This window comes from Peromyscus californicus, unplaced genomic scaffold (assembly GCF_007827085.1).
Source record: "Peromyscus californicus insignis strain IS unplaced genomic scaffold, ASM782708v3 Scaffold_11__1_contigs__length_118956290, whole genome shotgun sequence".
NCBI classification, from domain to species: domain Eukaryota; kingdom Metazoa; phylum Chordata; class Mammalia; order Rodentia; family Cricetidae; genus Peromyscus; species Peromyscus californicus.
In genome coordinates, this window is record NW_026294402.1 from 26,614,233 (window position 1) to 26,630,831 (window position 16,599).

Below are 16,599 nucleotides of genomic sequence, written 5' to 3' on the forward strand. Positions count from 1 at the left end.
CTATGTGGTCTGGAAAAAAAAAGAATCACCAAGATGGCTTAACAGGTAAAGGCACTTGTGAAGACCTGAGTTCGATCCCCAGGACGCATGTGGTGGAAGTAGAGAACTGACTCCTGCACATTGTTCTTAGGCCTCCATGTGTGTCAAGGTCCTTGCATCCACTCAAACGCCACCCACCCCTGGGGAGAAGGAAAAAACATACTAAAATAACTACCAAAAACTGCATAGACCTAAAATCCTTTCAAGTTTCAAAGTTAAGCATTTCAAGACAAATAAAAGGAAACTCAATTTTGTATATATAGAAACCTACCCCTAAATATGAACAGGTTGTGCTGACTGACTCCTGGGATCCAGGTCAAGCTACTGTAAATTAGAATATCTGAATATCAGGAAGGACGGCCAGTCTCTAACAGCACCTCTACTGGTCTGTCTCAAACTACAGTTGGTAGGAATAGATGTGGTTCAGTATCAACTTCTGTTTATTTGTTATCTCTTTTTCAACGTGTCTTATAATCTCAGGTATTTACTTTTTCTTTCTGCCCTCTTTCAATCTAGGGTCTCAATCAAGCTGGGCGGTGGTGGCACATGCCTTTAATCCCAGCACTTGGGAGGCAGAGGCAGGGAGATCTCTTTGAGTTCAAGGCCACCCTGGGCTACAGAGTGAGTTCTAGGAAAGGTTCCAAAGCTACACAGAGAAACCCTGTCTCAAAAAAAAAAAAAAAAAATATCTAGGGTCTCACACACATGCTAGGCCTGCAGTCTGTCACTGAACTCTAGCCCTGCCCCTTCTAGACACTTTTTATTTTGAGACAAGGTTACTCAGGCTTGTCCTGAACTCTTCCTCCCTCAGCTTCCTGAGCGACTGAGATGGTGGGCCTGTGGTACTTTATATAAACTAATTCTTGTCCCAGGAAGTATGCCAGAATTTTAAAAGGATCTTTGTATATATATGTGAAGTGAAAAGCTAATAGGAAATCAAACCCTACTACTGCCTACTTGGAAGACATTGAGTATGATTGCTATCTGTTCTAATACAAGCTACCATTCCTTCACACACAAAACATGAAAACAGAAAGCAGTCAAAACTTCCAATAATTTATTTAATTCACTCATGCAACAACAACAAAAAAAGTCATCAAGCAACTGTATTAAAACGTGCTAAAGGCTCAGTATACAAGCATGAGCAAAAATTCATGACCCCACTTCCTCAGTCCTCCATCTAGTGTCAAGTCAAAACTTACACTAAAAAAAGTGACTGGATTCACAGTCCGAGGAGGAAAAGAATACAGCACTGAGAAGACATTAAAAAGAACATGACCTCAGTTTGAGTAGAAAGCTAATAAAGGAAGCTTCCAGAGGAAAGTGAGGCTTGTGGGGAGGTGTGGATGATACAAAGGAAGAACAGTCCTGCGGTAGAACCAGGTCTACATTGTCTGGCAGCAGGAGGATCTCAGCCTTCATTACTGAAAGTGCTGAGAGATTTTAAGCCAAAGCAAGACATGGTGATAGATTAGACATGGAGAATGAAGAAGAGGACATCAAGTTGGGTTATTTTCAGGATGCCCAGCATGCAAGGCTCCTCTCAAGCAATGTGTCCTTGAAGAACAACCGTGCATTTAGTGTTACAGTGGTCCTTTATCCATGGAGCTATGTCCCAGGACCCCCAATGGATGCCTGAAACTATGGAGTACATTGAATTGAGTATGCTTTTCCCATATCATAATAAAGTTTAATGTATAAATTAAGCACAGCAAGAAAGAAATAAACACCAAAGGGCTGGAGAGATGGATCAACAGTTAAAAGGATCCGGGTTCAACTCCCAGCACCTACTTAGTGGATTACAAGCAGCTGTAACTCTGGTTCTAAAGAAACAGGCATTCTCTTCTGACCTCTGCATGCACTAAACATGTATACAGTGCACAGGTGTACATGCATGTAAAACCCCCATACACATAAAATTGACATTTCTTTAAAGGGGAGAAAGAAATTTGAAATGTTTCCTCAATCAACAAATGAACTAGAGTTAAAAGATTAAAAATTCTTAATGGTTCAATTATGTATGATCTTGTATGAATACTTTAACATCGAAGGCAGCTATTAAACACATAGGATTCGGGGTACCATATCTAATCATTTGGAAGACTAGGATGATAGGGGATAGTATTTGACCCTTAAGTCCCCCAAATGAACATACATAAGAAAGTGTTGATTAGCTGTGTGTGCTCACTGAGCCACGACATTGAAACAGTCAATTCTAGTGCATTCATCAGCCAGGACTACGTTCCACATGTTACTCATTATGGTTGTTGGCTACAAGACCACAAGAGTTTCAACTGTATAAATGCTCAGTTAATGGGTCAACCACGGAGGTCAATACATCAGTGTAAGTGCATTTGATTTCTGCACTGAGATGGTCAGTGTTATCTTCCCTAAAGAGTCTAAGGTATCAGAGGTTAAAGCAACAGGAAGGAGAGCAAAACAGCCAGCTCCTCACATCAGTTACCACCAAGAAAGAGAGTTACTGGAATCAATCCAGACAGCTAATAGGATACAGTGATTCACTTCTGAGTTCAGAAAGATTAATCCTTGTGGTCATGAGAGACTCTCAAGACAGTATCCTCTGAAATATAAAAGGCCTCTGTGGACCACATCTAAGAATCAACTAATCAAACATACCCCGACCTCACCTAGAATGTGACAGGGTCACCGTTCTATGATGTTTGTACTTCTTTACTTGGAAATGCTCTTATTTAATGTGCTCTCCATTTTCTTAAGCCCCGACTGTGCCTTGATCCATTACTTCAACATATAAATCAATCTGCATCCTAATCTAACATGTTACAAATGGGACTTCACTGCCAAGTCAGCACTTCTGACATCCTGTGAACTTGGAATCCTCTATGAAAGAAAATTAATGCCCCACGTGTTGGCACTTAAGCCAGTCCCTGTGATCTATGCACACGGCAGCACTTTCAGGGCTCTGAAAACAAACTGCATCAATTGCTTTCCATCCAGTGCCTCACTTTACTTAATAATTCATCCTTAATAAGAAATGCCATTTTATTAATTTGGCTCAGAAAGAGTTCAGCTATCCAAGGAAAGGAATTCAACTTAGTAGAAGGTGCTCCTAATAATCTGAAGCAGCTTAAAGCATTTACAGTCAATGTACAAAATGTAAGTCTGAGCCTGCAACAAGTCTGTCCGTCCTTGATATCACTTCAAGAGCCCAACTCCTGGGTGGAGCTCAGAAGCTAGCTGTCTTCCTTTTCAAAGCTGTTTGGGACCAACGCAGCTCTCCTACCTCAAAGCTTGTGCCTGAACAGTTACTGCTTTCCTCACTAAAGCCACTGCCCCCAAATCAAATCTGGCCCTACAGTTTGATTAAGAGCCTATGTACCATCTTCCCAAGGGCAGGGTTTTCTCCTACAGCTGTGGGAATGAGGATTCCTTAGATGGAAGGGTGCTGTTTACAGCTGCACTCCACCCAGCTCAGCTCGCACGGTTCTGCTGCATCTAGCTAGGCTTCCAGGCTAGTGATAAGACACTCTTATTCAAATGTCCTTTCCGTTACACCTTAAAATCTTTAAAAAGAAAAATTGGGTAACAATCAAAATTTGAAGAGCCTACATCGTTTTCACTCCCGTTCAAGTGTTGAATAAAATTTCATGATCCAGAGGCTGGAGAGATGGCTCAGTGGTCAAGAGTACTGGCTGCTCTTCCAGAACCCAGGTTCAATTCCCAGCACTCACATGTCACATCTGTTTGTAACTCCAGTTCCAGGACTTCTGACGCCCATGACATTCATGCAGGCAAAACACCCATGAACATAAAGTAAAAATTAAAAACAAAAAACAAAAACTTTGTGATCCACAAATTCTAACGACCACACCTTTAATCCCAGCACTCAGAAGGTAGAGGCAGGCTGATCTCTGAGTTCCAGGTCAGCCTGGTCTACAGGCAGAGTTCCAGGATGGCCAGGAATACACAGAAACCCTCTCTCAAAATATAAATATAACAATTTAAATATATACCCACAAATTTTCACCAAAGATTTCTTATCAAAAGAAAGTGAAATACATTCTGTTCTTAGCAGATATTTGTTTAACTTCAACTTCAAGATATTTGTTCTCAGGAGAAAGAACATGAAGTTGTGTTGGGGGAGGGGGATGCGGAAGCAGCTGGGGAAAAGGATATTATCAAATTATAAGAAAATTTGAAAAACCGTGGAAGCTCTTTATAGAGCTCTCACAAGCTCTAACTAACTACAAAAGGAAGGCAATCAGAGTGAGGACACTAAGAGGACACTAGTATGAATGTCACCATCAACAAGACATTTAAGGAAACCGGTCAGGAAAAGAACTCCAAACGGTTACAAATCAGCAAAGACCAGGCACAAACAACGAACGAGTGCAATGTGGGAGCTTGAGCAGGATCCTGGGACAGGAAAAGGACATCGGTCAGGGGAAACCCCAGTAATCGTTTGCATAAGCTGTGCCAACACAAGCTCCTGTACGTGCTCTATGGGTTGTGTAAGATATTAATTCCACAGCCAGGCATAAGAGAATTCAGCAGTGTTGTCAACTTTTACTCAAGGCCAAAAACTGAATCAAAATAAAACTATTTGAGAGCTGGCTTATCAAAATAGCACCCGCTCAGCATGCATAACAAGTGAGACACCACCAAAAAAGCAAGTGTTTTTGTTTTTAATCCCAATCAAACTGCCTGGGTTCCACTTTGGAGGGCACAGCTTCAATTTTACAAATCCAATCTGTCAAAAAGAAGACAAGCTGGGTCTGGTGGCACGTACCTGTAGACCAGCTACTGGAAAGGTTGAAGTGGGAGGACTGTTTGAGCCGTAAGTTTGAAGAAAGACTGGGCAACACAGCCAGGTTGTTTTCAGACACAATAGTTTGTACAAATAACCTCACTGTTATTAGAGCTTTAAATATTAAAGCAGAAATGAAGTATCATTTCCAAGATTAAAAATGGTTTAGACTGTCTCCAGGGCTTTTTATAGGAACAGGGTAATTTGTCCAACTGGATTATATTGGTAAAAATCCAGGCACCATAATCAAATAGAAGTCTTTTACTTTCCAGGAGATGGAAACTGAGTCTTTCAAAGAAAACTGTAGAAAATATACTGATGCTTAAAACTGGTTCCTGGTTCTACCTAGCTGCTGTCGTAACACAGAAGTCTAAGAAACGTATTTCCAAGTGTACAGAGCCACTCGGGACCTGTCTTGGATAAACAGCCTTCTCACTGCGTTCTGCCTCAGAGGCATGCATGAGGTGGTAGCTAAGAATGTGACGATATACTACCTCTGAAGGTTACCTAGCCTCCTAAGCCTACGTTTTCTATTAAAATGATAGGCCAGGAAGGCTGGAGAGATGGCTCAACAGTTATGAGCACTGGTTGTTCTTCCAGAGGACCTGGGTTCAATTCCCCAACACCCACATGGTGACTCATGGCTGTGACTCCAGTTTCAGGAGATCTAATGCCCTCTTCTGGCCTCCACAGACACCATGCACATACATGGTGCACAGACATACATCCATACATATAAAACAAAAAATCAGAAAAAAACTTGTAAAAGCTAAGCCAAGCATGATAATTTATACCTGTAGACCCAGCACTTGGGGCAGGAGGGGGGTAGGGCTGAATGAAGAGGATTATTACAAGTTCAAGGCCACTGTGGACCGGCTACAGTGTGAGACTTTGCGGGGAAGGGTGTGAGCATGAGGACAGGAGTTGAACAGCCAGCAGGAGAAACATTACTCGACAGCAGGGGCTTGTATGCCAGTGGCGGTGAAGTAGACAGGAGACAGGAGGGTTCCCATCAAACTCAACTGTGAGCCCCAGGTTTTAGTGAGAGACGCTGTCTCCAAAAGGGGAGGGAGCCTCTGGCCTCCATAAGAGTGCACATCCACACTCCTCTGCAAGCCTACTCCCGACCTCCACACACACATCATTTAAAAACAACAACAAAAAACCATTTGTGATATTACACGAGCTTATGTAAAACATTTACCAGAGAAACGTAACAGATCTACAATAAATAATGATTTTAAAATAAAATTTAAAACGAAGTGCTTGAAATATTGCTTATCACACAAAAGGAGTTTGAGTGCTGGTGGCCATTTTATCAGGATTTACATTTCTTCATCTGTAGAACAAGGCTACTAATAGACCTACTCCTCTCTGGCCCGTTGTGGGGATTAAATTAAGATAATGCACAGAAGCATTAGATGCAATGCCTGCTGCAGAACAAGCACCATTATCACTGTGCTCGCTCCTGAAGATTTAGTTCTCTCCTGCTGCAATTACACAGAACTGGGCTTAAATCAGAGGTACTCAAGTGAAGAATACATAAGGATCCCACATGATATCCATCCTTCCAAAGCACAAGCTGGCATGACACAGGTTTAAAAGAGACTGCACTTTTTTAAAAATGTTATTAAATTTGGAAATGGATTAAAAAAAAAAAAGAAACAGGTTGCATTATTGCTCCATACTTTATTTTGTGGGAACTCGGTCATCAAATATTTATGTGAACAGCCCTGTCATTTTTAAAGGAAACTACCAGGAACTGCTGGTTTCATGGCTCTGAAGCACTTTCCAGATGAATCAGAAGTGAGGTCAAGATGGACCACAGCACACCTGAGACTGGGCTGTTACAGGGGCCGGCGGGATGGCTCAGCAGGCCAAGTGCTTGCCACAGACCAAATGATCTGAGTTCAATGCCCAAAATCCATATAAGAGAAGAGATTTACTCCACAAAGTTGTCCTCTGACCTCCACAAAAGTCCTATGGCCTCGCCTCCATACACACATACAAAATATTAACAACAGCACTCTAAGTTATTTCTTTATGGTTTTGTTTTGTTTATCTTCTTTGTGAACTTCAAACATATACACGATGTATTTTGCTCATATTCACCCCAAATTTGTTTTCTTGATATTATTCATCTACTTATTAGCTAGTTTATACTAGATGAGAAACCACAATTCAAAAGGTGAGCTTCTGTTCACTCAGTAACAGATAGAAGTTTATTTTCTCAAGGAATACCTTTAGAAACTCACTAAATCACACTTCCCTCTGACGACACAGCAGCCATTTACCAAACTCTGCGAAGCATGTCAGCTAACAGCGGAACTCAGGATGCCAAGGGGCTTCTGTATTAACATAATAGGATCCTAACCATGTGAACTCGGGCTTCATCTACTAACTCTTGGGCATTAGCATTACTTAGGCTGTTACTAAGAGCTGTGTGTGCAAGGTTAGAGAAAATGTACAGGAATGGATTTACTTAAATCTTAAGGGGGAGAAAAGATTTCAAGTAACAAACACCCAGAAAATGCTATGGATTAAATTTTCATAATGAAATACGTTCAATCTAAATTATTCTTAGTGAGTCACATAATAGAAATGATGGAGTGTTTTCTACAGAATACCCAAACACAAGCCTGGCAATCCTCTTACATTATAAGCAGCCTCTGGCTGATCCGATGCTCTAGGATGTTTTGTTTTTATGTGAATCAAATCATCATCAATCAAGTAATTCTAAGTTCTTATAAATCGTATTTCTTAAAATATTCCACTTAACAGATTTCACCAAAATGAGTATTTAGCTTGGAGATGTTACCAAGGTTGAGAAACTATCCAATATTCAGTTTTAGCTAAAACATATGTAACTACACAGTGTCAAGCCTTCAAATATGGATAGACAATGTGTCAGAGACTTGAAACTGATTCTACACTGACTCACTTTCCCTTTAATATAGCTGGGAAAGAGGAAGAAAACTAATCCATCTAAACGGAAACACTGATGATTTCATATACAGGATTATTGGGGGGGGGGGGGGAGCTCGTTGCCCTGGCTGTCCTGGAACTTGCTCTGTAGACTAGGCTGGCCTTGAATTCACAGAGGTCTGTCTGCTTCTGCCTCCCAAGTGCTTGGATTAAAAGCATGTGCCACCACCATCACGTTACAGGATCATTTTTTATTATTTATTTTCATGTGTATGAGTCTTTTGCTTGCTCGTAAATGTCTGTGCACCATGACATACACTGCCTGCACAGGCCAGAAAAGGGTGTTAGATCCCTTTTGGAACTGACATGGAACTGGAGTTAAAGACTGTTTCAGCTGCCACATGGGTACTGAGAATTGTCTTCTGCAAGAGCAGCCATCTTTCCAGTCCCTAGGATCATTTTACTGATGTTTTAAAGCAGATGTTCCCCAGACACCTTCTAGAGAGCTAATAAGGTTCACAACAGGTGTTTGGTGACATCCTGAAAAGTGAGAAATATAGAGTAGTTGTGTAGCTAAGTGGAAGGATGCGTGCCTAGACTGCATGAGGTTCTGGGTTCAAACCTCAGCCCTGCACCATAACAAAAAGCTGGAGGTAGTGGGGGTGAACACAACATCCGGTACTAGTGTATGCACACAGTATGTAAGGACAGATTCACTGTCCTCTTCTGAGACCCAGTGTCTTGAATTCCAAGATACCTTCCTTCTTTTCATCTTTTGTTATTAAAGTCATAAAATGACAGCAATGATAAAGTCATAAAATGATAAGCAAGTAGGCTTTCTTTAAAAAATATATTCTTTTTACAACGTGAAGTAATTGCAATCTTATCTACCCCAAACTTCCTTGTTGGGCTCGTGAGAGCTCAGGGATAAGGTCATTTGCTGTGAAGCAGAATTTGGCCCCTGTGGTCCACGTGATCAAAAGATAGAACAGACTCTCTCAGGATGTCTCTGGTTGCCACATGGACACTGTTGGCTACAAAATAAACACTTTTTAAAAAACATTAAAAAGAAAAAAAATAAATGACTAAATAGTTTTCATAGGACAGGAAGAAATTTAAGAAAGAAATGTTTAAATAGCTATGATAAGTATTTTCCTAAGTGCAATCAATATAATATATCAATCTTGATTAACAAATTTTAACAGTTAATATCCATCAAAACTGTGAGAATAAGAAAAATATGAAATTGCTCCACCCTCTTCAAGTTCAAAGCAAGTCAAAAGACATCTTTCTTATGGTTTATGTAGCATTTAAATTTAAAAGTAAATAGACTGCACTATCAGCATGCACCAGATCTGCTCTCAAACAATAATTCTTCCTGCCTTGGACCAACGCCCATGTGCATTACTGTAATTATCAGCAATTAAAAAAATAAAGTAATAAAGCTAATACACTCCAAAAGTCAGTATGTTTACTGCTTGCCCAATGGGCCATTAATTAGCCTTTCTTGGTACAAGCCACCTTAACTACCAAGCAAATGCCTCAAGGGGAGCGGGAAAGGTTACACTCAAGAAGAGAAAGGAGTAAATAAGGGTGAAATACAGTGAACAGCCCACTCTGCAGAAAGTGCAACAGCGCTCTAGCTCTGTTAGTCAGGTGGCCACCAGGGTGCTGGGTCAGCCTTTGCCCTCCAGGATCCTGTCTCCACCCAACTCTGGCTCCCAGAAACAGTAGTTTGTTCCAAAAGATCAACAACATGGCTAGTATGGCCTACAAGACCCACAGTGAAATAGTCCCTGATTGAGTCCATCTTCCCACACATTCCAGACCACCCTCACTGTTAGGCCGAGCCATGGTGCCTCATCCCAAGTCTTCCTTTTCCTGGTCTTCCCAAAGCAGCTGTGCTCTCCCCTTTCAGGAGTCTTCTCCATGGACATCCTCAGAGGCTGCCTGACAGTCCTGGCCAAGTAAAGGTTCCTCCCCAGCGTGCTGATGTGCTTGCCATGTCCATCTCACAGAGCCAGAACTGAAGTCACTTTTTCTAACCTCTATCTAGTAATAGTATCTAGAATATAGCAAGTAATCAATTATTCCCAGAGGAGAATCAGGCTCTAAATCTTGAGCCCTTGGACTTTGTTTCTGTATTCCCCTAAAGTACAGTCAACAGTGATTTCGAAGTCAAAACAGCATTAGCTTGTGTATCAGCTTATCAACAAACAAGAACGATGTGCTGAAGAGATGGCAAAGGGTACTTGCTGCTCATGCAGAGTTCTAGCACCTGCAGCAGGTAGCTCACAACCACCTCAACTCCATCTCCAGAGGATCGGATACCCTCTTCTTGCCTCCACAGGCACGTGTGTGTATGTGACATAAACTCAGACATACATACGTACACATTTGTTTAAAAAAAAATCTTTTTAAAAGACACTAAGCAAAAATAAATGGCTAAATAAAAAGGAAATCTATGCAGAACGGCAAGCTTCAATTTTAAAAGGCATAATCTTTTCCATGGCACATAGTTTGAAAAGCTACACAAGACAAGGTAGGAACAATCTACTAGACATATACTAACTCAGTCCCAGCCCAGCACAACCCTCAGAGGTACTTCAAGGCTGCCGGTCATTCAAATCTGTTCACCTCCTCTTTTCTTAACACATCCTTCTGAGACCAGACATAACCGCTGTGTTTTGTAATTTGAAAATGTCATGTTTCATTTGTGGGACAGGGCGTTTGTGCCATGACACACACGTGAAAAGTCAGAGGACAGCTCACAGAAGTCAGCTCTTAAGTCATGGTGGAGGATTGAAGCTGGGTTGTCAGGCTTGGCCCTAAGCACTTCCTTTACCCACTGAGCCATCTCCCTGGCTCTACATTTTAAAAGTTTTTAACTCTCAAGCCATCACACTTACGATCTTAAAGCACCTACTCCCTTGCCCTGTTGGTTGGTTAAAGCAGTACTCCTCTATAACATACATGTGGGTTACAATTTCTTTCTTTACGACTTATGTTTATTTTACTTTGCCTGCACGTATTTCTGTGTAGCACATGTGTGTCTGGTACCCACAGAGAGGAGAACAAGGTGTCAGATCGCCTGAACCAGAATTAGAGATGACTGTAAGCCACCATATGGGTACTGGGAATTGAACCTGGGTGTGCTCAAGACGTCAGTGATCTTAACTGCTGAGCCATTTCTCCAGCCTGTACTTAGGTATCTGTTCTCCCTGGATGTCTTAGCTAGTGTTCTATTGCTGTGAAGAGACACCACTACCATGGCAACTCTTATAAAATGGCATGTTTAATTCGGGGTTCACTTATAGTTTCAGAGGCTTAATCTATTATCATCATGGCAGGGAGCATGGTGGTACACAGGCAGACAAGGTGCTGGAGAGGTAACAGAGTTCTACATCCTGATCTGCTCACAGACAGCAGAAGAGGGAAAACTGGGCCTGGCATGGGCTTTTAAAACCTGAAAGTCCACCTCCAGTGACACACGTCCTCCAACAAGGCCACACCTCCTAATCCTTCTCAAATAGTGCCTCCCTAATGACAGAGCATTCAAACTCATGAGCCTGTGGGGGCCATTCTTATACACAGCACCACACTAGAGCTACCAACTGTGTCTTTCCTTTTACCTGCTTGGTGCCCCACACACAGACCTGAAAATGCCAGAAAGGTCCACAAACACCCTGCAGTGCACACACTGAGGTCTGCTGCTTTCGCTTCTTTCTTTCCTGAAGCCAACACCACCCCCACTCTCCACCTCCGTCCTCCATCTGGACCCTCTGTTCTCTAGGCCTGAGGTCATCAGTCCTGAGAGTCCTTCCTCTTTCCTCTGGTTTCCTCACTATTTTTGTCTTTCTTGACTGATTTCCGTTTTAGGAGCTCACAGCTTCCTCAGAAAACACCTAAAAATAGAAAATTTCAAACATAACAGATCTCAAAAGGGCTTTCATATTATGCACACACTTTATGGGTAATGTACGAAGTACTAAATTGTGGCTGGAAATCACATTTTCCCTCAGAATTTGAGGTCTTCCCGTACTGCTGCTGATAAACCAGGAACCCATCTGACCCTTCTGTGCAGGCCTGTTTTTCCCTGTCTTCCCAATATTTAGCAATGTTAAACTTCAACCTAGTGTGCCTTGCTGTGGCCTCTGTGTCCGTCACCAGACCTGGCTCTTAGTGGGCCGTGCAATTTCCCACATGCAGTCTGCTGTCTCCAGTCCTTAAGATTTCCCAGACCAAGCCTCTAGTTTGTTTTGTTCCCTCTCTTCTTCCAGTTCATTCCTACTGAATTTTTTCTCAGTGGTATTAGAGGCCCTAGGTTCCATCCTCAGCATCACAAAAAGTAGAAATAAAGAAGTACTGGTAACTCATTTCTAATTTTTCCAGTTGAAACTGGCACTAATGTTCAATGATAGATGCCTCATTGGTACATTTTCTAAGACAGGTTCAGCGTCTTCACCCACATTCATCATATACACAAATTCACAACGGCTCTGCTTGGTGAGGGGCTTATCAGGCTTGAGCCCATGCTTTATATTCAATCTTTTAAGATCAATACTACAGATATTTTAATCTGTCCTGTGTATCATTTTCAGTGCTTTAAAAAACACTGAACACCATTCAGTTTCTATGACTTTTGTCAATTCACAAGATTAATCGTTCAAAATAATCCCAGCAGGATGTGTATTAATGCAGATCCTGAGGAAGTTAGCAAAGCCTCCAAACACCATTTCTCTATTAGTTTCTGTAAAAGACGGGGGGAAGATTTGTTCTAGTTTCCTTCAGTTATGATTAACAGCACTCTGACCAAAAGCAGCTTAGGGGAGGAGAGGACTTATCTGGCTTACAATTCCAGATCACAGTCCAGCACTGAGGGAAATCAAGGCAGGGATTTGAAACAAGCACCTGGAAGCAGATCTGCTTGCTATTTCATGCAGAATTAGCTATGACCTCTGAATTCACTCACAGCCTAGGGAGTACAGCAAGAAACCATGATCACTCACAGGAACATGCTTGACTAGCTTTCTTACAAAGCCAGGACCAGCTGCCTGGCTAGCCCTCCCACATCCATTAACAATCACGACAATCCCCCACAAACCTGCCCACAAGGCAATCTGATCTGGGCGATCCCTCAACAGACTCCCTTCTCAGGTGACAGTAGGCTGTGTTAAATTCACAGTTAGAGCTAACTAGGACAAGGTTGCTCCAAAGAAAAAACATGCAAGGTTAAGCAGAAACCGTGGTGGGAAGGGATAAAGAAGTCACCAAAGGCTCTGCTATAAATTATGGCTCAGGTAGAGCCCATGCCTAGCATGTTCCACCAATTCAGTGCACTGCAGAATGAGAAAAATTACCAGCAGTCATTACTGAAGTTTCATTTTCCATGGTTTCCATTATCTACAGAGAACTGTGGGCTAAAAATATTAAAAGAGAAATTCTGGAAATAAACAATTCATAAGTTCTAAATTGCTTACCATTCTGAGTTACAAAATGAACTCTGTCCCACCTAGAGCACAAACCATTCCCTTGTCCTATGTTGCTACCCACCTAAGTCATTTAGTAGCTGTCTCAGCAAACTGTTCCAGCAACACAGCATGTGTGTTCAAGTAACCTTCACTCCACCTAATACAAAAGTGGTGATGGTGGCACCTCAAGCCTGCTTGTTCTTGCTTCCTCCCTCCATTCACTCACGTTTTTGGTATAGAGTAAACCTAGGACCTTGTGCATGCATGCACACCATAAAATGCTTCTTTCACATACCATGATATTACACTATCACAAGGGGCAAGCCCAGTTCACAAGATACGTTTATGCTATCTTAATCACAGTACTGTTAAAACTGTCCTTGCTTATTACTTACTAGTATAGCTTACTGTGCCTAATTTATGAATTAAGCTTTATCACAGGCACACACGCACAGGAAAAAACAGCAGATATAGAAGAGTTCAGGGTTCTGCGGGTTCAGAAATCCACTGCACATTTTGGAACAGACCTCTCACAGGTGAGGGGGACCATGAGATCATGTCTAAACCAACTCTTCCTCTTTCCTTTTTAACAAGGGTTGAAAAGTCAAATGCCTATCCGTACAAACAGAAAACAGGATAGGTGGACCACAGCATTTCTTCCCGGACTAAAAGAAGCCTGTTTCTACTTGGCTCCTGCTGTCAGATAGCCTCGTTTCTTCAAAACCTGGCAAGAATTTTTTGCATTGAAACTCCTATTACTTGAAAATAGAAATTTACATTTAAGTCTAACACGGTGAGGACAAAATAAAACAGAGACAGGCCACACACTGTTTGTAGGCTGCATTCCCCCCCCCCCCTTTTTTCTTTTCTTTTTTTTTTTTTAACCTAAATTTAACATACTAGGCTTTGGAGTAAAGAGGACTGACAATCTAAAAGGACAAAATTTAGCAAACCCAAAAGGCAAAGTATAAATTAAAATTTGAATGATCCTGCCAATTACAAAATTATTATAATGATTAACTTTAAAGACCTTAGCATTTGGGCAAACGATGTAACTCAATAGCAGTGGGTATGCTTAGAATGCACAAGGCCCTAGATTCATTCTCAAGACTGAAAGATAATTTTGGCATTTGCTGATGGGAAGACTTAATATTGTTAAAATAACACTACTACCCAAAGCAATCTACAGACTCAGTGCAATCAGAGCTTTTTGAGGAAATAGAAAGGCCACCATAAAGGTCATTATGGGATCTCAGAATCTTGAAAAGGAGCAGTTCAGGAATAAAGCGTATATATGGCCAAGTGATTTCTGACAAGGATGTCAAGACCATGTAACAGGCAAAGGACAGCTCCTTGAAAACCAATGGTCCAACTAGATAGCAACCTCTAAGAATGAAGCTGGATCCCTACCTTAAATTATGTGCAAAATGAAGGGCCTAGGGGGCTGAATCCGGAGTAAGGGCACTCACTGTGAAAGCAAAAGGACTTGCAATCTAATCCCCAGCTTCCACACAGAACCTAGGGCACCGATGAGGCAGGCGGATCTCAGGAGTTTGCCAGACAGCCAGTTTAGCTGAAACACTGAGCCTCAGACTCAGAGGGACCCTGTCTCAGAGGAAGGGACTATATGTCCTCCTCCTTTGGTTTCTTCAGGCACACATGTACACACATTCTCACACAAATTAACTCAAAACTATGGAACACTTAAACTTTAAGCTACAGCTCTCAGAAATCTTAAGGGGAAAGCTCCACGACAATAATTTCTCAGATATGACATTAAAACAGGTAACTATAGAGAAGAAATGGAAGATTTTCACTTAATCAAATTAAAAAACTTTGTACATCAAAGGGCATTATCAAGAGTGAAAAGACATGGGACAGAGTATTTGCAAATCACTGCTCTGATCCATATCCACAAAAATAAAAGGAACTCCTACAATTCAACAGCATCAAACTGTCTAGTTTGAAAACAAACATTTTGAAAAGACATTTCTTCAAAGAAAAGCCTACATGAAAGGACAATTCGGCACCACTAGTTATCAGACCAACAAACACAAACCCATACCACAGCAAGATGCTGCTCCAGTTAGAATGTCTGTTATTGAAAACTAGTAACTGTGAGGGGAAAGAATTATTGTCAAGGATATGGAAAACCTGGAACCCTTGCCCACTGCTAATGGGAATGTGAATTGTACAGTCACTGTCTAAAACAGTTTGGCAATTTCTCAAAAATGCAAACACAGAACTGTCAAAGCCCAGCAATCTCACATAGGGCTACGTAGCCAAGGAACCTACAGCATGATGTGGACACTGTTCACTGAAGCACCAATATGCAAGACAGGGTACCCCACTAGCCTAGCACCCACAAGGCCCTTTTTCAATGCCCAGCAAGAAAAGCAAACAAGAAATAATTAAAACTTCAGGCCTGTAATCCCAGAACTAGGTGGCAGGAGAATCAGGGGTCAAACAGTAAAAGGGGGAGGGGGAGTAGATGAGAAGAGAGGGAGGGAGAGAGGGAACCCTGGCTTAGTAACAACACTGACGAGCAGGGAAGACATTGTTGCATAAAATAAACCAGTCAGAGGGCAAAAACTGAATGATCCCACTAGAATATGTCATCTGAAATAGTATAATTCATAGAAACAGATCAGAATTGTGATAACCAGAGGCTGAGGGAGGGAGAAAGTTACTATTCAACAGGTTCAAGTTTCTTTATAGACTACCCATAAGTTCCAGAGATCCACTATACAACCCTGTCCAATATTTAACAGTGTATTGTGTGCTTAAAATCTTAAGAGGGTAGGCAAGAGAGTATGGTAAGCAAAGTGAATATTGCACAAGAATACAGACCTGAATTTGATCCCCAGAACCCACATAAAAAATGCCAGGTCCAGTACCGTCCATTACAAATCCCACACACAGGTGTGGGGACAGCAGATCCCTGGAGCTCACCGGCCAGCCCACTTCGCCTACCTGGCACGCCAATGAGACCCTGACTCAAAAAACAAGGTGGAAGGAGCCTGAGGAACAAGGCTAACGACCTCACACGTGCACTCAGACATGCGTGCACCAACATATGAATCTACATCCATAGATCTCACATTAAATGTTACCAACAACAAAAAGTTAACTTTCAAAATGATAAATTCTCTATTACACATATCTTACTACAAACTCAAAAAGACGTGGATTTTGAACTGTGTGATTTAGAGAATTTTTGCATCTTTTGGCTGACATGTAAACTATTACGAAATCAGTAAAGAAAGGGGGATTAAGATAGATTAAAATACCCTATATTAAAACACTGATGAAGCACTGACTCTCATTTTGCCCACAGAAGTGTATTTTTCACTAGTCTCAGGAACTATAATGCCTTCA

The 16,599-nt window shown here is 41.6% G+C and overlaps 1 protein-coding gene across 4 annotated transcripts in view; it reads right to left on the reverse strand.

The window, feature by feature from the left end:
• Aplp2 (amyloid beta precursor like protein 2) overlaps window positions 1-16,599 on the reverse strand; it is a 71,762-nt gene that overhangs the window by 36,751 nt on the left and 18,412 nt on the right. The gene's annotated exons all lie outside the window — the stretch shown is intronic.